The sequence below is a fragment of the Perca fluviatilis genome, chromosome 23 (genome assembly GCF_010015445.1).
Source record: "Perca fluviatilis chromosome 23, GENO_Pfluv_1.0, whole genome shotgun sequence".
Taxonomy (NCBI): Eukaryota; Metazoa; Chordata; class Actinopteri; order Perciformes; family Percidae; genus Perca; species Perca fluviatilis.
The window spans coordinates 16130199-16142796 of record NC_053134.1 but is presented as its reverse complement, the minus strand read 5'-3'; the positions used below and the strand labels follow the sequence as shown (position 1 = coordinate 16142796).

At 43.9% G+C, this 12598-nt stretch overlaps 1 protein-coding gene across 9 annotated transcripts in view; it reads left to right on the top strand.

Annotated features, from left to right (window-relative positions):
• foxp2 (forkhead box P2) overlaps window positions 1-12598 on the top strand; it is a 105397-nt gene that overhangs the window by 22109 nt on the left and 70690 nt on the right. Inside the window, exon 4 of one of the 9 annotated variants that reach the window (XM_039791334.1) lies at window positions 7854-7943. The exons of the other annotated variants lie outside the window; for them this stretch is intronic. The gene's annotated coding sequence lies outside the window, so the exon portion shown is untranslated. The remainder of the gene's footprint in view (window positions 1-7853; window positions 7944-12598) is intronic. 9 annotated transcript variants of the gene reach the window in all.

The window sequence follows — 12598 nt, the reverse complement described above, 5'->3', positions numbered from 1 at the left end:
TGCCTTCTGCACCACTGTATCTTACCAAAACCCAAGCCCCTCTTACTTATTTTATTTTTTTTTTTAAATAGAAAACATTCTGCCGAGACCTACATGAAAGGAAGGAACTGTTGAAATGTTAATTTTACCATCTGCTGTCGAGGCCTGCTACCTTTTGTGTGTGTGTGTGTGTGTGTGTGTGTGTGTGTGTGTGTGTGTGTGTGTGTGTGTGTGTGTGTGTGTGTGTGTGTGTGTGTGTGTGTGTGTGTGTGTGTGTGTGTGTGTGTGTGTGTGTGCGCGCATTTTCTTTTTTCCCCTGCCTTCTTAAATTCCCAGTAGTTCTGTTCTGTTTCATGAATGTGCTGCTATTTTGGCTGTTTGAAGTCATGGGGTCTCTGCGAGCATGGCTTTGACTGGCTGGAAAATACAATGCCACATGGTGGCTGGTGGAGACTGTCCATTACTTTCCTGTTTTAAGCCCGGTCCCTCTCCTGGTAACCCTGTTTCTTATACCAGTCCCAAGGCTCCAGTTACGCTCCCATGCCCACCTCCAGTACAGTCTGTCAGTCTCTCTCGCTCGCTGACTTGGGCTTGCCCTTGCTCTCCCTCCTTCCTGAGTGTGCACGTCTTAAGGGACCTATTTAGTCTGTTTATCTTAATGCTGAGGATTTTAATCACTCGGTTACAAGACCCCTAGCACCTTTTAGCTAATCAAAGTTTTTTTTCCCCCCTCCCAGCACACATTATTGCTAGTTTTCCTGTAAGCTCAATAAACCCCAGCAAATCCAAGATAGAAATGAAATTCTCAACAACTCTGTTTCTCCATCTCTGTTTCGTCCTGTCTACTCATCACAAAAGTTGACACTTTTAAAAGCAAAAGTATATTGCCAAGTTTGCTGTGAAGATGTTGCCAAATGGATAGATTCCATTGTGAGATTTGATAGTTGGCAATTAGGGTAAGACATCCTGTGTGCAGAGTTGCTTAGCATTTTCCTTGGCCGGGACCAGATTGTTTAGTCTGCTCTCATTGTGAGCTGTTTCTGAGCTGCAGTTGACGGTTGTTTGCAGAGCGCTGGGGGAAAATGTGAGAGGGGCCAGTGCCTTTCTCTATTTATTTATTTTCCCCGTCCTTGGAGCTGGAATCTGATTTGTGTTCATGTTTCTCTATTCTCTGTGAGCGGTTTTTAAGTGTGGCTGCTGAAATCTAGACTCTGTATGACCTCACTGCACGGCCTGTGTTTCATTAATGACCAGCCCTGTGGTTTGGGGAGAGGAATATTTTTCATATGACACCGCTTTGCATTAGCGTGGAGCAGCAGCTGCACAACCACAAAACCATCCAATTTTGTGGCTTTGAAAGGTGTGAAAAGTTCAGCTCCCTATAGCAAGCATTGCATTGATAATTATAGTCAGTGTATGCAAGAGTGCACGTATATGTGTCAAGGAGCGGAACTACTGAAGACTTGTAAAAAAAAGAAGAAAAAAAAGTCACCTGCTAATGAAACATTTGTCTTTCATTCTCCTCGGCAACTCGTGAAGTAAATAGTGGAGATATGTTTAAGAGTGAGACGTTTACACACTTGCAGATTTGACATGCTACGTGCCTAAGAGAAGCCACCTAAAATAACAAGCAGGAATTCAAAGTGGAGTAAGTAGCATTTTGACAGCTTGATTCGTCTGTAATAAATATTTAATTTCAACATGGTTTTATACTGTTCGGACCCTAAGAGTCCCTAATACAAGCAAGTCTTTTAAGTCTTTTTTTTTTTTTCAAGTGCCACATCTGGCATAAGAGGTATTTTTTCGCAGATTGATTGATTTCCCAGGCTTTGGTGGAAGCGACTCACGCAAGCCACACAGCAATTGACTAAGAAGCATGCAACAATTCACAGACACACATAGCAAACTGCTGCACCCCTCCCTCCAAAAAAAATACAAACCCAGACACTAGACTACTGTAACTCTGTTTTGTACCTTGCAGGATATTGAATATCCAAAAGGAAACCTCAGATTTGTCCCGTCCCAAAACAAAGAGCCCTTGTGCTACCGCCCTCCTCTTTTCTTCCCCCCCCCTCACTTTAAAACCAAACTGGTACTATCAAGATCATAATCACAACAAACACAACTTCTTTGAATACACAAGAAAGCATGTGTACATTTCCAGACAATTCTAGCCATTCATCATGGTGCAATCCCATAGTCTTGGCAGCATTACGTGTTGTCAGCTTGAAGGCAGGAGGGGGAACAGGGAGAGATTGAGGTAAGTCACCAAGGCTCAGGGAGAGTGAACAAAAGCGAAGATTACCTAATAGTCCTGCTATGTATTTGAAGTAGAGCCTGCTGTTTGTTTGGGGAGGTTCGGGGCTGGATGTGCAGGGAGATGTCTCACCGGCAGCTGATGGGTACTTTTAAGCTGTCAGAAACATCCCCTTTGCCATTTGTCTTCCTGGATAGACGGCAACTGGCTTCGACGGGGGCAAAAGACAATACAGAGAGAAAGTTAATGATGTTTCCCAAGTTCGCAAAGTGGTGAAAATGTTGCCTCCAAGTATAATTGGGTGCCTTTTGTGTAAATTAAAAGTCAGCCATGATGATAGCTTGACAAGTGTTTTTAAGCCACTGATGCACGCTCCACACACTATTTTTGGGGCCTCGTGTTGTGAGATCTCTAATGAGTCTGCTCTCCACTTCTGTATGTTTGTAAACAACAGTCTTGCAGGTTGTCACTGAGAATAAAGTTCTATATTTTGCTCATGGCAGAAATGAATTCATAGTCGCAGCACAAACCTCATCAACCAGCTGTAAACTACTTAATTACATGCCAAGACTGCATTAAACATACTGAAACATTGATACTTGTGTACATCTGCAAGTAATTTATTTATTTGCTGTAAAATGTTCTTAGATTAAGCTCATTAAGAGAACACATTCAACCATAGTGTTGGAAAGGCACACCGATTTCGTGATAAAAGGTTGTGATCCGTGCAACATACACTTTTTCTTATTTCAATTTCCTGAAGCAATTTGTGGACAGTATAAGCCAAACCACTCTGTTGATAACTTTAAAAAATGGTGTCGCCTGAATTTTCTTTTTTTTATTTCCTTAAATTGCAGTCTTTTCTGTGATTTTGAACAAACAGTTACAACTCTTGATTCTCTGAAATCCCTGCCAGCCTTTTTCTGTTTTGATAAATTGTACATCTAGTCCTATTTTCAAAGTCATCAGCGATTGCTTTTTTGCCACTCAGAGTACTGAACCTGGACAGCTTTTAAAGGTAGTGAGTAGGTATGATAAGTGGCTCAATCCTTGTACTAAAGCATTTTTACTGAAGGTTTAATAGCTACTGTATAATGAATTATAATGTATTCTCTCCAATTGCAAATTTCCTTTTAATATAGCCCTTCTGCCGTAGCAAAAAAGCCCATCTGAATATTATTGTGACCAGCTTTTTAAGAATATAAATCAATTGCATGATTTTAAGTAGTTGGATTCATACTTTTGAGGCAAATTTCCCCCAATGCCAAATGGAATGGTGCTTGTATAACCGGAATAGCTAACCAATTCAAGTAGTGACATCATGGTCCGCTCCAAGTCAACTGTATGTTTTAGTATAAAATACAATCGTTCATCCGAACATTTCAGCCTAGTTTAAACTCATTGAAAAGCAGTAGGCTTATGAATCATCTTGCTGTTCCAATTTAATGGAACCTTTCAATGACAGCGTGTACCAGCACATCATCAAAGTGAAACTTCCAAAGTTCCGCTTAACTTGTTGCTGAAATAGTTTCTCGTCAAGAAAATTGCAGCGCGCCAAGACCCAAGAAGTGTATCAGGGAATCTTCCCTGACGGAAAAATTGCCACTTGCATACTTGTCTTTGACCAAAGAGAAGCTCTCACCTACTCCAGGGGAACATGTGCTGTTTAGGAAGATATAAAGGAGTAATTTTATTACTCGGTACATCTCCCCTCAGAAGCCATTTCATTTCTCCTTTCAGCCTCCACAGAAGCCTTTATTTGATCTCATATTCCAGAGTATGACTGCCTCAAACCAGTCGGACTCCGTTTATTTTCATTTGGAAAACACATTTAGTGTTTGAGGGGTGGCAGTGGATGGAAGTAGAGAGCAGGGTGTTCGGATGTGGAAGGGACTGAGGCAAGTTACTCTATCACATGCTAATGTCCTCCTGTAGGGATTTTTTCCGCCGTGCCGGATATTTGGGAGCCAAACTTTTTATATTTCATTCTCCCAATTTGATCAGTGTGACTTTCTTTGGTGTAATCAAGAAAAATCTTTCAAATATGTTCACTTCTAGTCTTCTCCTTCTCACAAAAACGTCCTTGCAAATAACTCTTAACTTTGCATCCGTACAGTCAAATTGATACAGCTGGATACCCTTTACTCAGTGCTTTGAAACTGCAGATCATTGGAAAAGTGTGCCATTTATTAGGCACCCCACTTAGGCAGCCCAGATGTAGCTGGTCACTTGAGAGGGAGACGTCCTCATAAACTCTGAGACTTTAGAGTGGGCACAACACCCAACTGTAGAGTCTAAATTAACGCCCCCACACACCCTTCCTTAGACTCCACATCTTTGGCTATTCAACAAATCCTGTAACAGTGCAGCTGTCTGGAGGAGCCAAAACTGGATAATAAGTTTCCTAAAAATCTTTCTCCGTCTCTCTCCTATTTATCAGTGTCTTTGTCGGTCTCTCTGTCTGTGCCTGCAGCACCTATATCCTCTGCAGCCCGTGTCTGGTGACAGCGCAATGAAAACATTTTTGTGAAAGTGTCGTTTCAGTGCTCCGGAAGTCATACTCACCTAAATAGTTCCTTCTTTATGTCTTGTCTGTCTCTCTGTTGTTTTTTTCTTCTTCTTTTTTAGGTGGAGGCGGGTTTGATTGGGGGGGGGGGGTATTGTAGCCTCCACTGGGCTCAGTTCCACACAATGAATTACCTCCAGATGTAATTCCTATCCCCCGCCTTTCGCCCTCAAATTAGTGGCTAGTAAAAATTAGGTTTGAATTAGCCGCGGTGTGGAAAATAGAAGAGATTGAAATGTCCATATAATGAGTTTATTATTCTTTGCTGGAATGCCGTTTTCCTGAATTAATATGATCAGGTTTTTTTTATTTTTTTTAGGTGTTATTGGTGTCGAGTTGAATGGTGTTTTAGTCATGAATGGATAGCCAATGTGTCAGCAGTAAGTCAGAAGGCCGAGGTAATCGGAGGACTCTGAAGTCCACTCTCCAGCAGAACGCTCCATGCATCAATAGCTTCTGGAGATCATTCCCAAACTTTCTCCATTATCTAATTCACGGTCTGTGTTTAATTTTTTCTGTCATCCCGCATGGAAGTATTTTTCATTGCTACTTGCAAACACATTGACAGGATTCCTTTGACCTGAGATCGCGGTTGTTGCATAGCATATACAGGTGTTGTGCTCTTTTGACTGCTAGTGGAGCTTGTCTTGCTGCCATTCAACTGTGTAGCCATGGTTCTGGGAAAGATAATGTCTTTGGCAGAGCTGGAGCTGTGGGATTCTCAGACACTACAGATCACTGTCATAAATGGGTTTCAGATTAATCGCTAACAGAAAATCTGAACGTGTGAAACGACAATTGTATCTCACTTTTCTTTTAATCTGTTCCTTCATCTTGATGACATCTAAGTGGCCAGGAACATAAAAACCTCAGTAGTATGTAGTTTTTCTGTGAGAAGGAATTAATTTAAACTGCAACCACCTTTACTGCATGATATCTACGACTGTGAAAAAGGGGGAAGTTGCCATGCTCTGCTCTTTCATCTAATTCCAATCTGCTGTATAACAGGTAAACTGCTGTGAGCCGCACTTGCTTGTTTAAATTTACCCGGCTCAGCCGAGCCTTTGATTTCAGCAACTCGTTTAATTCAAATATGCTTTAAAGAAAAGCTATTTTTTTTAGGAAGGGGGGAGTAGGGCATCGGAGGCAGCTGTGATGGTGGGAAAATAAGAGGAGGCGCAGGAGGGCCAATTTAATGTGGAGTGTCTGTCGCTAGTCTACCAGCTCCTTCGTTTCAAGAGGCCCGGTCAGCTTGAACTGTCTGACTTCTGTCATTTCGATCTCTTTTTATTTTTCTGCTGTAATGTATACTTTAATTCCCGCCCGCCTGCTGTCTGTGTGTAGCAGCGGCGTCTGCAGAAGCAGCTGGAGGGGAGGCGCAGGTATCATTAAGCCTTGGAGAGGCACCAGCGGAACGCTGCTGAGTGCTATACCTGGCTCCTTGCAGCGCATGTTGATATTTCTGGGCCCAGTGAATGTACAGCCTGGTTTATTTTCAATAGGAACCCGAGGCCGGGCTTGGCCAGAGCCCCGGCTGCTTACTCGGGCTGTTGATATTGAGTCAAGCAAACACTCTCTCAGGGATGTCCTGTTGGGCACTCAGCCAAAGTCGCAAATGGAAGTCACATGTGGAGACTCCCAAGGCAATGAGACCTCAATTCACACCCATCGCCGCTACTTTTATTTTTCCTTGTATAAGTTTTGTGTGTATATGTATATTTTATACTTGTATAAATAAGTTATTTTGTAGACCAGATCACCAAGCCTTACATTTGTCTTATTCACTGCTTTAGAAATGGTATATTTCTGAGAATAACTGCCATTTTCAAACAACAAACAAAACAGAATCACCATATTTATTATTGTGATTGCAGTAATCAGGCCCCTCTTTATTGTTTTTTTTTTTTTATTCACTGCTCTCATTTTTTTGCAGTGAAATACATATGCAAATATATTTGGACATTGTCATTATCAGCCACTTAATAGGCATTTCATTAGGGATTTTCTGAATGCACGGTGCAGGGCAAGTTGCCATGGATACCCTGGTGCTTAAGTACAGTATATTAAAATGGTGCTGCCTTTCAACCACTTATATAATCACCGGTCCGTAATGGTCTCTGCTCTCTGGCCATAAGCAACATATCATGTGATCAACATTGCCCAGGACTAAAAAGAGCCCTAACCCCCTCATTATGCCTTATTTGGCTTTTTATTTATTTATCTGTAGGCAGGACTAAGTGGCTCATGAATTGTGCTTGTGGAACATTTGTGTGGCAACTAATGAATGGTGCTGATATGTGTGCTCTATGCCATGTGTGTGGTGTTTTGCTCTTTGGATTCAGTGGTTATCACTGTGTGGGAGTTGTTAAGGGCAGTTGAGCATATTTTAACAGACAGTAAAATCACTTAATTTTGTCTGACTAGCTCTTAAATGTGAGAATGGACGAGGGAGGAGGGAAGTCAAATGGATAACCTTCCAATGCATCATTGATGCTCTTGGCACTTGGGCTTCAATAAAAACAACACTCAGTCAGAGAAAAGCCACAGTCTTTGTCTCCCTGCGCCATTCTCTTTGTCTTTTGTCCTCGTTCCACTTGTGTATATTTAAAAGGTCATGCATGCTTTTAATTTAATTTAAACACGTACAAAGTGTATTTCTATTCTAAATTTCACTCATTTCTCTCACTAGCGTGCACGTTTCCATCTAATGGTTGTTAAAGGGTTAATAAGGAGTGATTCACATGGCGGAAGGCTGGGCTGCTTCTGACTGACAAGCCTCATGGCTCTTGGTACCACGGAAGTGGTGGCAGAAATGACGAGGGAAACCTGTTATGGGCGCTTGACTTTGTCAAATGCACCAGAGGCAATGCACTTAACGGTGGGGCTTTAATTGAAAATTAATTGTGTGTGTGTGTGTGTGTGTGTGTGTGTGTGTGTGTGTGTGTGTGTGTGTGTGTGTGTGTGTGTGTGTGTGTGTGTGTGTGTGTGTGTGTGTGTGTGTGTGTGTGTGTGTGTGTGTGTGTGTGTGTGTGTAAACTGTGAAAATGATAGCCGTGCCGGGAGAAGGGAAGCAACATCCGTCGCCATCGTTGTTGCGTCGTTGCACTGCATCACAGATCCACTGCTGCTGCTCCTGCCAGGGTTGGTAACCAGCTGCTGCCACTCTCACCCCTCCCCACTGTACCCATTACACATGTCTATCTCTCTTTCTCTTTTCCCTGTTCTGCTGCCACCACATCAGGACGCTGGTGGGCCTGTTTGTCTCCGTTGACCTTGGCAGCGGAAAGCACTGGAAGAAGAGACGTAGGGAATAAATACCTGAAGGGAGGAGGCGCACAATTGTCACAGATGTGTAGAAATAGGCATAGCATTCCCCCCAGTGAAGCGAATGTTTCTAAGGCCAGGGGCCTCTTGTTTGTCTTTTCCAGTGAGGCACTCTGAGTAGTTTATTAAAGGGGCTAAAGGAGCTTTCTATCCTGAAGCCCTTATCGCTGAAAGGGAAATGGGGAAATTACTGGCATAATGTGGATGCTTAGAGCAATTAACAGCAGTTGTTTAATGTTGGCCCCCTTTGCCTCTCTCTGTCACTGTTTTTTTTCTCTCTTGCTTGCTTTTGCACTCTTGTCATCCCCCTCTCTCTATTTCTCTCACTTGCTTCAACTCCCGCTGTCTCTCTCACTCTGCCATGATTGTTTAGTGTTTACCCTCCCTGCCTCAGAGCTCAGGGAGTTGACACTAATGAAAATGCTACATCTTTTGGTCTGTGTTGGTCTCTAAATAATGATATCATACAGCTGAAATATGCTCCAGCGGAGCCTGGGAGATAATGTGCTATTCAGAGCCTGTTAAATCATGCCAGTGCACCGCTCAGAGCTGCGAGTTCAAGTGGTTTTTACCCCACGCTAGGGGCTACATCTTTTCCTAAATAAATCTGTCATAGTTGCCCTGGGTGCCTCTCTTTAAAACATAAAAGTTCTTGCACTCTCAATAACCTCTTGCTGTTGCTGCCTGTATGCCTGCATGTGTGTGTCTGTTAGTGTATATCTTTGAATTCAATTTTGGAGTTGCATCTCTGCCAGATTTAGTTGTGTGTTTGTATTTGATTCTATGTATATGGCACAAACTTATGTCAGCAGAAAAAAAAAGAGTCCCTTCTTGTATTAAATCTCTCAGGCCCATGTGGCAGAATGAGCTGGTGGCAGATGGACTGGCTTTCTGCATCTGTTGTGTGCAGACTGGGGGCTTTGTACTCCTCTCCTGGGGAAGACCGAGCCTTTCTTCTTGCCAGTAGATTCCTGTCTGTTGGAGCGACTAAGAAAAACATCTGTGGCATGAGAGAGAGAGAGAGAGAGAGAGAGAGAGAGAGAGAGAGAGAGAGAGAGAGAGAGAGAGAGAGAGAGAGAGAGAGAGAGAGAGAGAGAGAGAGAGAGAGAGAGAGAGAGAGAGAGAAACACAAACAAAATTGACAAAAGGATTGGCAAACACCATTAGCCCTAAATGTTCCAGCTCATTGCCTGTTGTGCATTGTTTACTGTAGGGGAAACATGTTGCTACATCACATTCAGCACATCTGAGCCCAGCCCGGCTTAATTCAGCTCGCTTCAGGTTTTGGTCGGCTTCTTTAGCAGGAAGTGGGGGCCGGCTGTTTTGCGGTCCCAGTTAGAGATACTGAACTAATTCATTAGGAGAGACTTATAACTATAGACAAATACAGACATCTGTGCAGACACGTTTGCCTTTTATCAAGTGGTAAACCAAGCTTAAAAAACTGTGGCTGAGGGTGAAAGCTGTGAAATGTTTGTCAGCTTGTGTTTCACTTTTTTTTTTAAATAAGATATTTAAACCCTTCCCATAGACTTAGTCTGACCTAGCGTATTGTTTCATGCTTAAAAAGCTATTTAGAGTGTAGACAGTGGTGGTAGCATATTGGCAAAAGACTATCGAAAAGCATCATCTTAGTATTTTGTCAAAAAGAAGTCAGGGAGCATTCGGCATGTGGAGGTCTCCCGAGTTCTAAACCTTTGTGGTCTCCCTCCCCTTTCAGATTCCTCTACAAAACGCCTATTCTGAACCCCCCCCCCCATACATATACATACACACACACACACACACACACACACACACACACACACACACACACACACACAGTTACACCCCCCTCACCATTCCTTTGCCAACTCTCGCCACCCTCGGCCCCCACCTCTCCGCTCCCCACGACCAGCCCCCGTACCCCACCGATCAAGCCACTGGTTTTTGTGTACTATTGGTCCTCAGGCGTCAAAACAATCCAGTGGGGCTGCCTGACTTGTTTTAATTAGGCAGCACTGAAACGGCAACTGTCTCTCAGACGTGACCAGGCAGAGGTGCTCTCCCCTCGCACTACTGTAAATACCGCTGTAAATACTTCTCTGCTGATGCCTTTGACAGTAAGCGTCAGCTAGCTTCTCTTTACTTTTTTCCACCTTTTTTTCCCCACTTTTGATGCTCTGATTTCTACTAGTGGCATTTTCCCCTTCTCTTCTTTTTTGATACACACTAATGCTTCCAGGCTTCTGAGAATACTTCTTCAAATGCTTTTTACCGGAGCGAGTGGATTTCTCGCTTATTGTTTTAAAGGTAGGTCATTGTATCTGTCACTCTCTCCCTCTCTCTTTTGCTGTCTATTTATGACTTTGTTTGGATGTGTACTTGTGGTACCGTAGCAGTGCTTTGTGATAGCATTTTACTTGGTAACGCATGGATGTGATATGGCTAATTGTTTTTAAGAGCCCTATACACTCTTTGCCAGAGCGCGGTGTGGAGGCTACCGACTGCCACTGAGCCGTTCACTAATCCCATTCAGACTCTTTACATCTACACACACACACACACACACACACACACACACACACACACACAATTTGACATGCACACAATCAGAGCTGAAAAGAAAATCACTGAACTGTGCTAGAATAAAGCCAGACACACATACCTTAGCGCAAACTCACTTCTTGCCGCGGCGTCCTCCAGCCCTTCGTCTGTCTCTGTTTCCCTCTCGTCTTAGCGATGCCGGGTACATAGAGCAGAGTAGAGAGCCAGTCGGGCAGGTTGTCTGTAAGAGTTTGTTTTGTGTGTGTGTGTGTGTGTGTGTGTGTGTGTGTGTGTGTGTGTGTGTGTGTGTGTGTGTGCGTGCACTTTCACGAGAGAGAGAGAGGGAGAGAGAGAGAGAAACGGAGTGTTCAGAGAAGCAGATTTGCGATTAGAGCAAAAGCAGTGCGAGCTGCCCGGTAAGCATGCAGCCGATGTGCAAGGGGAGAGGCGGCGAGCATCCTGCAAGTAGTCACAGCCCTTCCCGTGTGAAGATCCCCTCGCACACACACTCTCTCATTCACACACAGGATCCACCCACACACACGGTCTACCTTACGCACACACACATGCTCTTACACATTTGCACCCAAATGCACAGAATTTTTCTTTTTTCTTTATACTTGTAAAAAGTAAGTTAATATAAATAAATATGATCAGATTTGAAGGTCATTCCCTAAATTAAATGACAGGAAAATAGAGATCTAACTAACAATTGCCTCGTCTACCACTTTCAGTAAAATGGGGAATGAAATGATAAGTAGTGTTTTCCAGTAATTGTGATATATTTCATCAGCGGCAGGCATAAGAAATGATGGTGTAATTATTTCCAATGTAGAGAGAAAAAGAAGCCGCCGTGTCTCTGTCATAAATTTCCATTTTGTACACTACTCTCCCCCCCACCCCCCACCCCCCCCACCCCCTTCCATTCACACTCATGCTCACACACATACGCACTCACACACACACTCTCCCTCTGCTGTCCCCTCTCTCACTCTTTTCCTTCTTTCCCCGAACTCTAGCCTTTCCTATCAGGCCTGCATGTACGACCCGCACAGGGGGCCCCGGTCGGTAATTGCCCCGGTGACAACTGGAAATGATAGAATAATTGTCAGGAGAAGCGTCTGGGCTTTCTTTTTTTTAATGGGGCGAGGGTGATTTAAGTATGCATGAATGGCACGGTGGTGGTGGTGAGGTGGCGAGTGAGGGAGAGCAGAGAGTGAGCATGGGGAACTGGGGCGGGGGCTGGGTGGTGGCTTGGGGGGAGGGGGGGGGGGGATATGGCTGTCTTGTTTATGATGCCATCCCCCATAAACACGGCTGAAGTGATGACACAGATAGTGTTGCCTCTCCACGGGGTGACACCAGTCGACTTGCGGCCGTTGCTGCTAGACACCCTCGGCGGTGGCAGAGGCAAGCACTCTGTTCCCTGGTCAAGCTCTCTGGCACTCCTCACCTTCAGGTAAAAAAAAAAAAAAAGACAAAAAAAAAAGTCAGGCAGACTCTGTCCATCCATCTATCATCTATCCATCCATCCACCCGTCAATCCTGTGTCATCCGTAGTCGACTCCAACCTCTTGGCTGTGTTTAACGGTTGTGTTTTATCGCCGGGCTGTGTCTCCTGCCTTCCCCGCTGGTCGTCCCACTGTGTAACTGTGCAGCCTTGGTCTGCAGGCTCTGTTAATCTGCTGCTTAATTAGTGCTGATGAATGGCTCAGTGTGTGTGTGTGTGTGTGTGTGTGTGCGCGTGTGCGTGCGTATGAGTGAGTGTGTGCACTGATGTGGCTTTGTGTTTGTGTGTTTGTATGAGTGTATGCATGTGTGAACTCACTTGCTGTGGTATTTTGTGCTCTTTTCAGATGTTGCTACTTGCTTTCTATGCTAACCATTGATCATTAAAATCAAGAGGACAGAGATTCACTACTACGGTTAAACATAATGAAAGGGCA